Source organism: Muscardinus avellanarius, assembly GCF_963383645.1.
Source record: "Muscardinus avellanarius genome assembly, chromosome: 4".
NCBI classification, from domain to species: domain Eukaryota; kingdom Metazoa; phylum Chordata; class Mammalia; order Rodentia; family Gliridae; genus Muscardinus; species Muscardinus avellanarius.
This window is the reverse complement of record NC_137789.1, coordinates 85489843-85503166: the sequence shown is the minus strand read 5'-3', so window position 1 is coordinate 85503166 and position 13324 is coordinate 85489843. Positions and strand designations below refer to the sequence as shown.

General features: G+C 43.8%; 1 pseudogene across 1 annotated transcript; it reads right to left on the bottom strand.

Annotated features, from left to right (window-relative positions):
* Positions 1-962: 962 nt before the first annotated feature.
* LOC308262616 (MOB-like protein phocein) lies at positions 963-12129 on the bottom strand (annotated as a pseudogene). The gene is made up of 2 exons: positions 11668-12129; positions 963-1128 (listed from the first exon to the last, which is right to left on the bottom strand). The product of its transcript is annotated as an MOB-like protein phocein (transcript).
* Between the last annotated feature and the right edge of the window lie 1195 nt (positions 12130-13324).

Sequence of the window (13324 nt, the reverse complement as noted above, 5' to 3'; positions counted from 1 at the left end):
AGCTTAAAAAATAAAAGTTTTAATCTTTTTTTAAAACTTCCATTAGACTTACAGACTCACATCAAAATGTAGTTCATAGTGATGGTGACATATGTGCACACAGCACTCGGTAGCCTTTCCCCTGGCTTTCTCCACACTCCTCCTCTCCTCCTGGTATTTTCACATATATACATAATGTAGTGGAAGTAATTCCTTCATTGATCCTCCCTCTCAACCCCTTTTTCTCCTAGACCACCTCCCTGTTCCACTGGGCTGAAGTTTGGTATGTGCATTGAGTTATCTGAACTGTTTCCTTCTTCAGTCCTCCTTTACCCACTCCTCACCTCCCTCCCTCAGTCCTCTTCTGTTACTGTCTCTCTTCATTTATCTAAAGTCCCTTTTGTTTCATATTTTCTTTCTAGCTTCTATATGAGAAAAAATATATGACCCTCGACTTTCTGAGTCTGGCTGATCTCACTTAGCATATGTTCTCTAGATCCATCCATTTTTATTCAAATGACATAATTTTGTTCTTTATGGTCAAGACACCATTGTGCATATATGCCATATTTTCTTTTTTTTTAACCAAACTATAAATTCTTTTATTGAAAATGACATCTGGAATGAATGATGACCATGAATACTGATGTGGTCCACATTTGGGAAAGCATTGACACATGGGAAAAAATACTCCACTTTGCACACCTTGTACACAGTCCTCAATTTTAATTTTGGTTCAGGTGGTTCAAACAGATAATGCTAATCTTATTTTAAAACCATTTGTGCCACACCGGTGAATATACAGCTCATGAATAACTTAAAAAGTATCTCCCATCTTAAAAGGCAACACACAGCATACAAAAACCTATACTCAACAAAGAAGCTATAATATGGATATATGATTGATGTGTCTAAAATGATATATACAGTACTTGTAATTAATGATAATTATGTGATCAGTACATTTTTCTGTATGATTTCCTTCATGCTTCACTTTCCCCAGAAACTGAATTCTGAACTTCTTCTAAAATTGGTACAATCAGGTTATCCTTGGACATCAAATTATATTTCATCACAAATTTAGTAAACTGATGACATAAAAATGTTTCCTTTTCATATCCACCAAATATCTGTTGGTGATGAAAATAAGTGTAAGACCCCCGCCGAGGGGAGACCCTCAATCAACCTCGGGATAAGCGATGTCAAGTACCACGAGAGACTTTATTTTTCTTGATGCAAAAACAAAAGGTAAAAGTTTATTAAGGAGCCAGTGCACTGGAGCCGACTCTTATAGGAGTTCGGCCTCGAGCCACTGAAACTGTGGGTATTTATAAAGAAAAGACCACTAGTTAGGGGGGTTTGGGCTAGATTGGATGCGTTTACAGAAAATTACAGAATCATTTGAAAAGTACATTCTGTAGTCAAGTGTTAGATAAAATACCAGGTGTAGTCAGCTCCCGGGTCAAGGCGCTCTGACCCAGACAGTATAGATAAAATGGGGTGGGCTTATCACATATTTTACATTCCTAAGCTGTAAGCTGCAGTAAAATATACTTTTCTTTTTAACTATTAGCTGGCTGCTAGGGGCTTATGATTTTTTCTTCTAAATGGAGCCTTTCATTCCCCACTCCTTTTAGGAAATAGTTCTAATCATAGAACTAAGTCTCTGAGTCTACATATTCAAGGACTTTGGGTTTAACTCTTTGGTACTGCTGGTGTAGCATTAAAACCTGAACAGTATTAACTCGTTTTTTAACAAAGGCAATTAATCTATTTATTATACAAGGTCCTATGGTAAGCAAAAGCAGTAATAATAAAAGTGGCCCCATAAAAGCAGATACTAATGCAATCATCCAAGGAGACCTTATTGAACTATCCTTTAAACCATCCTTTTTGCAGGTCTCGTTCCCATTATTTATCTTTTAGCCGCTTTCTAAATCTTGCCATAGATTTTTGAAATACCCCAGAATGGTTGGCATAAAAACAGCTTTTTTCCTAGTAGGAGAAGGTGTAGATAAGCGGTCATTGTTGCCATCACAGGACTTTCTAATGAGGTGCAGCTTCAATGAGTTGGTAAGATGTCATCTAAGTTCCATTTCTTTGGTCTGTGCTTTTCGCACGTGGAAAAAGTGCTTTCAAAGTTCAATCCCATCAACAGTTCTGTCTATGGTTCAAATGTCCTCGTTATCTGCTCCAGTTATTGCTTGACTCAAGAGCGGTGAATTCAGTGGCGTTTTTCTTTTATCTTCAGTGTGGCCAGGGTGCTACTCAGACCAGGTCACCTGGCTGTGCAACTGGGGTGTTGGGTTGATCTGCCTCACACCAGGTAGTGGGTTTGCTCTCTCACCGTTTGGAGAGCCTGTAAGGACCTAGGCACAAGGCTGGCATTTCTCAGTCAGACTCTGTATCTTAAGGGTTTAAACAATATGCTGTAACATCACCAATCTAAGTTTTACAGTAGCCTGTATACCAAAGAGTTAGTTTTCTAGATGCTCACATTTTAATCAGAACTGGCTAGAATAGCAATGTTTTGAACAACCTTGAATAATATAACCTGATCACTGAGTTTTTTTTACTCATGAGGCTATTCTTTTTGGTTACTTACTTCATGTTAGGGTTAGAGGCAAATCAGCAGGATCTGGCCAGCGAGCATATAAATCTAGGCTAAATTATCTTTTATAGACTCAAGACATTATATTTCTTTGGCCTTGGAGTGTTGTCAACCCCAGATACAAAATAAGTTTCTACTGAATAAAACTCTAGGAGAGACAGAGTGAGCAGAGGATTAAGCACGGTATCTAAAGAAATTCAATATTTTGCCTGTCACCTCAAGAACTACCCAGACTTCCTCCAGCTGGTCAGAGGGCTGATCAGAGGGGCCTTGCCGAGCCTTGGGCATCCTTAGTTTTCAGCCTTTGAGAGCACAGCCGACCTAACTTCCCTTCAGAAGTGAGGACAACATGCTTTTTCCCCCAGGTGCCGACAGACTCTTTGGCCAGTCTTTAACACAACACCCAGGCACCTTTGCCATGCTGGCAGGTATAAGGCCTTTAGCTCCTTCCCTCTCTGTATAAGAAGCCTTTGGTATCTCTGAGGGTGCAAAGACTTATTACCCAATGCAGGGCTGTTAAATGGGCTTGTCTCTGTGTCTGCATTTGTCCATTCTGATGCTTAACTTTGTTTACCCTATTTCTGTTGTTGAGACACTCCAAAGGTCAAACTTAAAAGCTGATTAATGGGAGCCTTCATCCCAGAGACACAGTAGGATATGCATCTCATTTTTGTTAGATCAAACATAATAGCCAGATTTTAAATTTACATTGGCCTCATTCTAGTAGTCCATTGACCTAATTTTATATTGGGCTACACTGGTAACTATAAGTCTATGTGAGCTAACAGTATTGATAAAAATTAGATAGCTCTATCCTTTAAATGACAACATTAACAATGAAAATAAATATGTTATTATCAATAATGAAACACTTACTTAATCAGGATAAACAGATTTTTAACCCAGGTTTTAAGGCTAAATCTCTGAATCAAAAGACAAAAATCTTATTGGTTAGTTTACATATAAATATAAAACTCATATATCTTTAACCTTTAACTTTTGATTTTTAAAATCTTCTTAGCACATTTAGATGATTCTAGATATACAACACATTTAGTTTTGGGATATAAGTACACTATGGTTACTGGTATAGATACAATTTGTTTACTCATCTTTTTTTATTAACTTATTTCTTTTAATAACCAGCCAGTGGATTAACTCATTATCTTAACAAAACAAATTTTTAGAATGACATTATGACATTATGATTTAAATATTTATTACCAGGAAGACAATATGATGGTAGTTGTCTCAGCCTGAAGAAATCAAAGTATGTTAATCTTTCAGTAACAACCTTAAACCTTTAACAATTTAAGCCACATGAACCAAGATATCTTTTTATTATTGTTTGTTTTACTCTTTTAGCAACATTTAACAAAGTTTTTCTTTAAGAACAAAAAGCTGCTGAGGATTGAGTCAGTAGCAAGAATAAGTCTTCACATGTAGGCCAAATAATAAAATATTTTTCTTTGTCTCTGAGCCATTAGGCTAGAGTAGTTATAATCAACATTGACCTTGGTCAGCCAAAGCTAACTCTTAATTTAGTTAACACCAAGTGTTAAAACACAAATACCTGTATTTAGAAAAATTATCATATAAATTGTTATAAAAAGCAAGCTGTATTAATCCAATATTAATTACCAATTATACAAAGGAATTTTAATTCAAAGCCTTTATATTTTGTAGAACTATATATTTTTGTATCTTGAAATTTTCATAAACAATTTTAGCAGACAGGTAAAAAATGGCCCAAAACTTTTTAAGGACACATGTGAACAGTACATGTTTCAAATTCCAAAGTGGGCATTTACCCTGTGTTATTTGTATTGGTATCCACAGCACCTAGGCTCTGACTATATTTTTAATATTGCCACATTAATACATTTTGATGCCTCTTTCCAATATTAGTGCATTTTTCCTCTCTGTCTATTCATTTTCTGACACCTATCAGGACAAAGGTAAACACAGAAAATATATTTTGATTTTTATAATTTTTGCTAACAATCATGAGCCCAATTTTTGCTAACAATCATGAGCCCAATTTTTATTAAATTTTTCTTATTTTTATCACAAACCTGTACCCCTTAGCAAAGGAATAAGGACGCTGACTCAGTCATAAACTGCTTTGAGCTGAACAGGGACAAAGTTGGGGGGCCTGACTTTAGGTACAGGCATGCAGGTGGGTGGTGAGGGAGTCAGATGGGTGAGTATGTCTCTATGGCAGTCCAAATGGCTTTGATAGATGTCTGTCAGGTTTTGTCTGTAACACCATCTGATGTAGGAGATAACATTCACAAAATAGTTAGCAGACAGGGCCACAAAGCAACATGACAAGGAAAGAAAAGCAAAGTGATTTCCATAATTGCTCTCTGATAAATAACTTTGAAGCCAGTTTTAAAGAATTATTTTTCCCCAATGTCTTCTTTGGGAATACACAAGTGGTAGGCTTATTAGAAACCTACTCCTTTTTAAATAATCTATCTTTATCACATATGCAAATATATCACAAACACTGTTTTGCAACTTATCACACACCTTTTGCAACGTGCTTTAACCTTCTTGTTTCATCCTGTTTCTTACTTTTCCTATTTGGGACAATCTTGGGATAAAACTTACAACCAAACAAATTCCATCCATGCTTTATATCTTGCTTTAACCCTTTAACCTTTTATCTGGTTCTTGTTTCCCTTAGGGACAACCTTAGGACAAACCTTACAATATGCTTTCTTAGTTTCACAAAACCTTCTTTTCTGTATTTATCAACATATAAAGAAATACATCTATAGACTTTCTATGTCTATCCTTTTGTTGTTATCTATCAACAAACCCAAAAAGGAGCATACCATTTAATGCTGTTCACATACCAGCAAACAAAAAACCATTTAAAAGACTTAAGTGTTATTTTAAACCTCATGAAGTTAAGAGCATCTTAAAGCATTGCATTTAGCATTTTTTAACTTAATTGAACTATAGATTACATGGAAAATTAAGACATTAGATAAATATCAATAGCATCTTAAAACCTTAATTTTGCAAAAGGAGCAATATTAAAAACACTGTATATTTTATTTGACCACACACCTTAAAAACTGTTGTAAATTACCATAGAAATTCACGACATCATAAAAAACATCCCTAGTGTTTTAAAACATTGATTTTTTTTTAAAGAAAATAGCTTTATTTAATCACCTCTCACAGGAGTCTAATTGGACAATTTTTTGAAGTAACCATTTTACCTAAGACTAGTTGAGGTAAAAATATCTTTGAGTAATAACTTTAGTGCAACCAGCAAAAGAAAAAAATTTTGTTATCAGAGGAGCTGAATTTTCTGGTGTGGCTAAGAACGTAGAAAGGAAGGTCATTTTAAACATTTTTGCAGGCTGAATAAACAGATGGCTCAGGGCTGGCCTGGAAAGACTCCCCACCCTGGCTAAGCTTTTGGACCTTGGGCCGGGAAAGAAGGACACTGCCTCCGATCTGGCCTCTGAGATTTCACTGTGTGATCGCCTAAGGCTCTTTTAACTCAGGTGGTGGTAATTGGGAGGACTCACTGGGAACATAGGTCTGAGGACCCCAATTCCCTCTGGAACTGGGGGTGCTCAGCCATTTAATGGTTCCCCTTTGCACTGTGAGCCAGGCCTCAGAGGGCCTGTATGGCTTCCTGGTTGAGAGCATTTCCTCCAGAGTTCCGCTTGCTTTTCCACCTTAAATAGACTTGAGCCTAGGCTTTTGTGAGCAGCCAGAAGCCTTAAGTGGCTTTTGTTTATCTATCTTTCCCTTTTTAAGTCTCTGTCAAACCAAATTGGCAGCCTGAAGTATTAGTCTGTCTGAGGATGGCCTTCCCTTCTACTGAGTAAAGAATTAACTAATAACGTTAGCATCTATTCTTTTGAGTAGGTGTTATAGCCTTATATTTAATCCTCATGAAAGAACTGCATGTGAACTTTTCTCTCCAGGCTTGCAGGCAAAACCAATTGGAAACTAATCTGGCAGCACTAAGACCCTGCGGATCCCAGGCTGCTGAAGCTGCACCTGGAATGCACTGACTTTATAATGGCTAGGCTCAAGAACTTTTGCATTTTGCAAGTTGTTTCTTTCTAGCAAGGAGCTGGGGTCTACGAGTGGCACTGCCTGTTTCCCCTATAGGAATATTCCATCTATCATCCAATTCCCCGTTTGTGGAAGCCACAAAATATTCATTTCCCAGTGCTCTAGCCTCTTTATATATCCTCTCCCTTTCTATAGAAGTTAGTTTGTTCAAGAAGTAATCTAACATCTCTCTAAGTAAGATCATACAACGAACTGAGTAACTTGAATGCCTTGATGTAATGGTCAGGGTCAGTAGTATAACTTCCCAAGTTCTTTTTCATTTCTTTCAATTCTACTAGTGAGAAAGGCTGATGGACTCACTTCGACCCGTTCTTCCCCCCTTTTTCATTGGACGAGTGAGGAGTGGGATGCTGACAACTTCTCTCTGGGGCTGGAAGAAATCTTCCAGCGGCCGCCCCCAGGGCAGTTTGCTCAGCCTCCCTCCAGCTCACCGTCCAAGGTCTGATTAAAAAGCAAATTAAACATACAAAATGGAAGATGCTGGGTTCTGGGCGGGGGTCGCGGGCTGGGCACGCCAGATGGGGCCCGGGTCGCGGGACTCTGGGCCCCGGCCGAACTGCGCGTAGCACGCCAGACCCCTGGAGAAACCAGACCCAGTAAGACGCTGGGTTCTGGGCGGGGGTCGCGGGCTGGGCACGCCAGATGGGGCCCGGGTCGCGGGACTCTGGGCCCCAGGCCAAACTGCGCATAGCACGCCAGACCCCTGGAGAAACCAGGCCCAGTAAGACGCTGGGTTCTGGGCGGGGGTCGAGGGCTGGGCAAGCCAGATGGGGCCCGGGTCGCGGGACTCTGGGCCCCAGGCAGAACTGCGAGTAGCACGCCAGACCACTGGAGAAACCAGGCCCAGTAAGACGCTGGGTTCTGGGCAGGGGTCACGTGCGGCGCACAAAAGCCGGGGCCCGGGTCGCGGGACCCTGGGCCCCGGGCCGAACTGCGCGTAGCACGCCAGACCCCTGGAGAAACCAGGCCCAGTAAGACGCTGGGTTCTGGGCGGGGGTCGCGGGCGGGGCACGCCAGATGGGGCCCGGGTCGCGGGACTCTGGGCCCCGGCCGAACTGTGCGTAGCACGCCAGACCCCTGGAGAAACCGGACCCAGTAAGACGCTGGGTTCTGGGCGGGGGTCGCGGGCTGGGCACGCCAGATGGGGCCCGGGTCCGGGACTCTGGGCCCCAGGCCGAACTGCGCATAGCACGCCAGACCCCTGGAGAAACCAGGCCCAGTAAGAAGCTGGGTTCTGGGCGGGGGTCGAGCACAGGGCACGCCAGCTGGGGCCCGGATCGCGGGACTCTGGGTCCCGGCCGAACTGCGAGTAGCACACCAGACCCCTGGAGAAACCGGGCCCAGAACAGAAAAAGATAAAGAAAAATATCGGAGAGGTGGTAAGAAAGCCGTTATGGATGCCAGGACACTGGAATGCAGACAAAACTTATCGAAATGCACTGGAACTTATGGAAAAATTCGCCGTGAAAGAGGACTGCTATTTCTCTATATTGTTAAGAATCTCAGACATCACATATAAGGAGAGAGTTTAGCGGAGACCAAGGAGAAATGCGGTGTTGAAAGAGTTCTTCGCGATGGTGGTGGAGACTTGTATTCAGGAGAAGCAGAAACCGGATCTTACCAACTTTATTTTTTTGGAGAAATTACACCAAATGTCGAATGCTACCATCACGCATGCTTAGGAACACTGGACAACATTCAGAGTGGAAAAAGAGCCTGGGAAGGATTTGAAACGGTGGAGGCAGTGGCAATGCCAGTGGCCAATATTCGGGGGAGGCAGAGATCTGATACATTACAACTGGAACCTTTGAAATAATAACCACAGAGACAGTGATCGGAACCTGCTGAGGGGTTAGGCGGGCGCCGGGGCCAGTGGCCGACATCGGAGCTTGCTGTGAGGCAAGGCCACTACTGAGGCCTCCGTGACCGGGATTGGAACCTGCAGAGGGGTTAGACCAATGCTGGGGCCAGCGAGGCCGGCATCGGAGCCTGCCTTGAGGCATGACCAGTGCTGGGGCCTCCGAGGCCGGGATAAGAGCTTGCCGAGGGGTTAGGCCGGTGCTGGGGCCAACGAGGCCGGCATCGGAGCCTGCCGTGAGGCATGACCAGTGCTGGGGCCTCCGAGGCCAGGATTGGAGCATGCCGAGGGGTTAGGCCGGTGCTGGGGCCAGCGAGGCCGGCATCGGAGCCTGCCTTGAGCATGACCAGTGCTGGGGCCTCCGAGGCCAGGATCGGAGCCTGCCGAGGGGTTAGGCCGGTGCTGGGGCCAGTGAGGCCAGCATCGGAGCCTGCCTTCAGGCAAGGCCGGTACTGGGGCCTCTGAGGCCAGGATAAGAGCCTGTCAAGGGGTTAGGACGGTGCTGGGTCCAGCGAGGCCGGCATTGGAGCCTGCCTTGAGCATGACCAGTGCTGGGGCCTCCGAGGCCGGGATCGGAGCCTGCCGAGGGGTTAGGCCAGTGCTGGGGCCAGTGAGGCCGGCATCGGAGCCTGCCTTCAGGCAAGGCCGGTACTGGGGCCTCTGAGGCCAGGATAAGAGCCTGTCAAGGGGTTAGGCCGGTGCTGGGGCCAGTGAGGCCGGCATCGGAGCCTGCCGTGAGGCATTACCAGTGTTGGGGCCTCTGAGGCCAGGATTGGAATCCTGCCAAGGGGTTAGACCGGTGCAGGGGCCAATGACCAGCATCGGAGCCTGGCGTGAGGCAAGTTCACTCCTGCGGCCTCCAAGGTCAGGACCAAAGCCAACTTAGGGGTTTGACCGGTTCAGGGGCCAGCAAGACCAGAACTGGGTCCTCCCATGAGGCAAGGCCGCTGCTTGAGCCAGCGAGGTCTGGATCAGTCCACTGAGTAGCCAGGCCACTACTGGGACCATCAAGAGTGGGATTGGTACTTGCAACACAGCATGCACAGAGAAATATCGCAGAAAATATAAAGCAGACGCTTCTCTTAATCAGCAATAACTAGGAGGAAAAGGGCAACAGGAAGAGGTTGAGCTATAGAAAGGGCCCTATAGTGAAGCAACTAATGTGACCAATCAGAGGGTATGTAATACTGGAGGACGGAGCCTCTTTAAAACGCAGGAGGTACATAAACAAATGTATCAAAGTAAATCACCAAAGAAGTGTGGGATGGAGGGAGAGGGAGGGAATGGGACGGGGGCTGGAGGAGGGCTAATTGGATGATGTGTGCTTGTATATCCTCTCAAGTCTTGTACTCCAATGTGATTGATATATGACTACAATGCACTAATTTAAAAAATAAATTAATAAAAAAAACATACAAAATAAATGCACAGTACTGAAAAATCTTTTTCTATGCAATCTGATGCATAACAGAGGCCAGAAGCTTTTTCTGACCCACATCATTACTTTTTTTTTTAACAGCATATTATAACCACCATACAACTAATAACAAACATCACATTCTATTACCATGGGGTAACTATTTCAACACTATCACTTTAAGCAAAACATTATAAGCACCATAGAAGACAAAACAGTATCATAAAACTTTTACCATACCAAAAAACATGCCATCTCAAACAGAACACAGAACATCATATTTACCTTCCCCTAAGGACAGCTGGGGTTCCTTGCCTCATTGCCAAAATTAAACACAAAAAAGAGAAAACAAACCAAACAAATCCACACGCACACCAACTTTTTTACACTAAAGTTTTGTAATCTACTAAAGTAAAGCTGTTTATACAACAGTTATCTAACAAACTATTAATTATTCTTATTAATAATACTATTACTAGGCTGAAAAGAATTATTTACAACCTAGCTGGTACACACATTTTAATAAAAAAAACACAATGGCCATAACAGTCAAGATTAAACACACAAAAAATATCACTTAAACAAACCAGACAAAGAGACACAATTGGCCCTTAACCAAACTCAGAATAAAGCCTCACCTCTCACCAAAAAACTCCCAAAACCAGTCAAAGAAACACAATTAGCACACAAAATGGAGCCCCTCCTCTCTCCGAGAGACTCCTAAGACCAGACACAATTGACCACCTCTGGCAAGTGGCCCTTCCAAACCCTAGACGGCACCCTTCATGTGGGACTAGAACCCACAATCGCTTGGCACCCAGATGGCTGAGAGTGGGACTCTAACCCACGATCTTCAGACCCAGATGGGACATTTCCGAGCGTCCTCGGAGGTCCCCAGACTTCCTGGGACGTCTCCCAGGGTGGCAGTCGGTTATCACGGACACGTCTGTCGTAACCCTCCTTGCGTATGGGACTCGAACCCACAATCGATCGGACAAGGAGTTCTGCGCCAGCAAGCACCGCTGGTGCAGACGACTGCAAATACCAGAAGGCAGCTGCTCACCACTATAACAGAAACTGAAAGTATAAAAATCAAAAATTACAGAAATTAACACAGCCGGCAACAGGAGACAAACAAGATAAACAGAGACAGGTAAAAATCCTACCTCCAAGGGGTGTCTCGTGGAACTTGGGTGGTCGCTCTTTCCCGGCCAATGCACCAAATGTAAGACCCCCGCCGAGGGGAGACCCTCAATCAACCTCGGGATAAGCGACGTCAAGTACCACGAGAGACTTTATTTTTCTTGATGCAAAAACAAAAGGTAAAAGTTTATTAAGAAGCCAGTGCACTGGGGCCGACTCATATAGGAGTTCGGCCTCGAGCCACTGAAACTGGGGGTATATATAGGGAAAAGACCACTAGTTAGGGGGGTTTGGGCTAGATTGCATGCATTTACAGAAAATTACAGAATCATTTGAAAAGTACATTCTGTAGTCAAGTGTTAGATAAAATACCAGGTGTAGTCAGTAAGCTCCCGGGTCAAGGCGCTCTGACCCAGACAGTATAGATAAGATGGGGTGGGCTTATCACATATTTTACATTCCTAAGCTGTAAGCTGCAGTAAAATATACTTTTCTTTTTAACTATTAGCTGGCTGCTAGGGGCTTATGATTTTTTCTTCTAAATGGAGCCTTTCATAAGCATGCGAAAATATTCTGTAAATCCTATGGCATACTGATCCTAATTTTGCTACAGATTACTCTTTTATGCTGACCCTGCTGGGAAAATATTTATTCAGAAGACATGCTATTCAGAAGACATGCAGCACCATCAAGTGTGTGTCTTGTGTAGTCTATAGCAGGACATTCTTTTGGGGTTTTATGAGCTGCACAAAGAAAAATCCACTGTTCGGTGGCTGTTGTTTGAGTACAAATATCTGGATGGCATTCACTGTAAAGTCTGACAGCGAGTCCATTTAGTTCAAGGCAGAATTGTCTTAAATTGTCATACTTCCATACACCCCCATCTTGGCCTTCAGGTGGTTCAAGAATTTTGTCAATATTGGAGCAATCTGCCCTTATAGTCTGTTGAATATACTGCTGAACAGCAAGTGTACTGTCCATTTCATCAAAGGATTCATCAGGCCAATTATAGAAATCCAGTCAACCTGGTGACGAAAGCTTGCTGGACCAGAGATCAGCTTCAGGGAAGCAGAAGGGAGTGATGGTCTGAGGACCCGGTAACCATCGCTGGCCGCCCTGGGCAGGGCGAGCTGCGGGCTGGCGGGCGGCGGGTGCGTCACAGGCCCACGGGCCGCGGGCAGGGTAGTTGCTCGCACCCACCGCCTGCCGGCCCGGGCCGGCGGCGCCCCCTGCAGGACGCTGGTGAGCCCCGGGCGCCCTGACAGCCCCAGCCTGCGTCAGCCCCTCAGAGCTGCCTCCTCAGGCCTTGGCAGGCAGACCGGCGGCAGCACCCTGCCAAGTTTTCTTTAACCATTCTTCGACAGACACCAGAGTTGGTTTTATAATTTGGCTCTTGCCTATTGTGCTGTGATAAACAAGTTGTGTTGAGGGACATACAGAAGTATCTTCCATTTGCTCATCAAACATCCAGTAAGTGCTTACCGTGCGCCAGTGCTTGGAGACACGTGCGAGGTCAGCACTGAATGGTGGACGTTCCCCATTAGAGGGTCCAAAATTGTTCCCCAAAATACAGCATTTGAGTGTGTTGTTTTTCAATCCATGGACTTCAGAGAGCAGTAGTGGCTAAAAGGGGTTTTATTCAGCTGTCTGCGTGTCTGTCTGTCTGTCTGTCTGTCTGTCTGTCTGTCTGAAGAAAACAACTATCTCTGCTCCCTTCCCTAAGTTTCAATGAACTCCACCTTATACTGCAGGAAGTGTGACATCTGTCACACACCTGGACACATTTGTTACACATTATTGTCTTCTCTTCGGGTCCCATTCTATAATGCAATGAGAATCATTTGCACACTTCTGTGTTTTACAAGCCAGGGAACTGTGCCCTTGACTACTCTATGTTTCTCAAAGCCCACTAGGTCACCAAAAACTCATTTGCTATTTCCCTAAAATTTTCCATATCCCCCATTCTTCTGCCCTCTTACAGGAAATGTGTGTGTGTGTGTGTGTGTGTGTGTGTGTGTGTGTGTGTATAATGTTTCTAACTCTATTGGGCTAGTGGATAGTGACTCAGGCATAAGCTGAGACATTCTGATGATGTCCCAGGGTTGTCAGTGTGTGTGTGGAAATGACTACAGACATGATTCATGAATGTCCAGGCATGTATTCCATTAAAATCATGTTTTACCTTCATGTCAAATTTTCTTTTTTG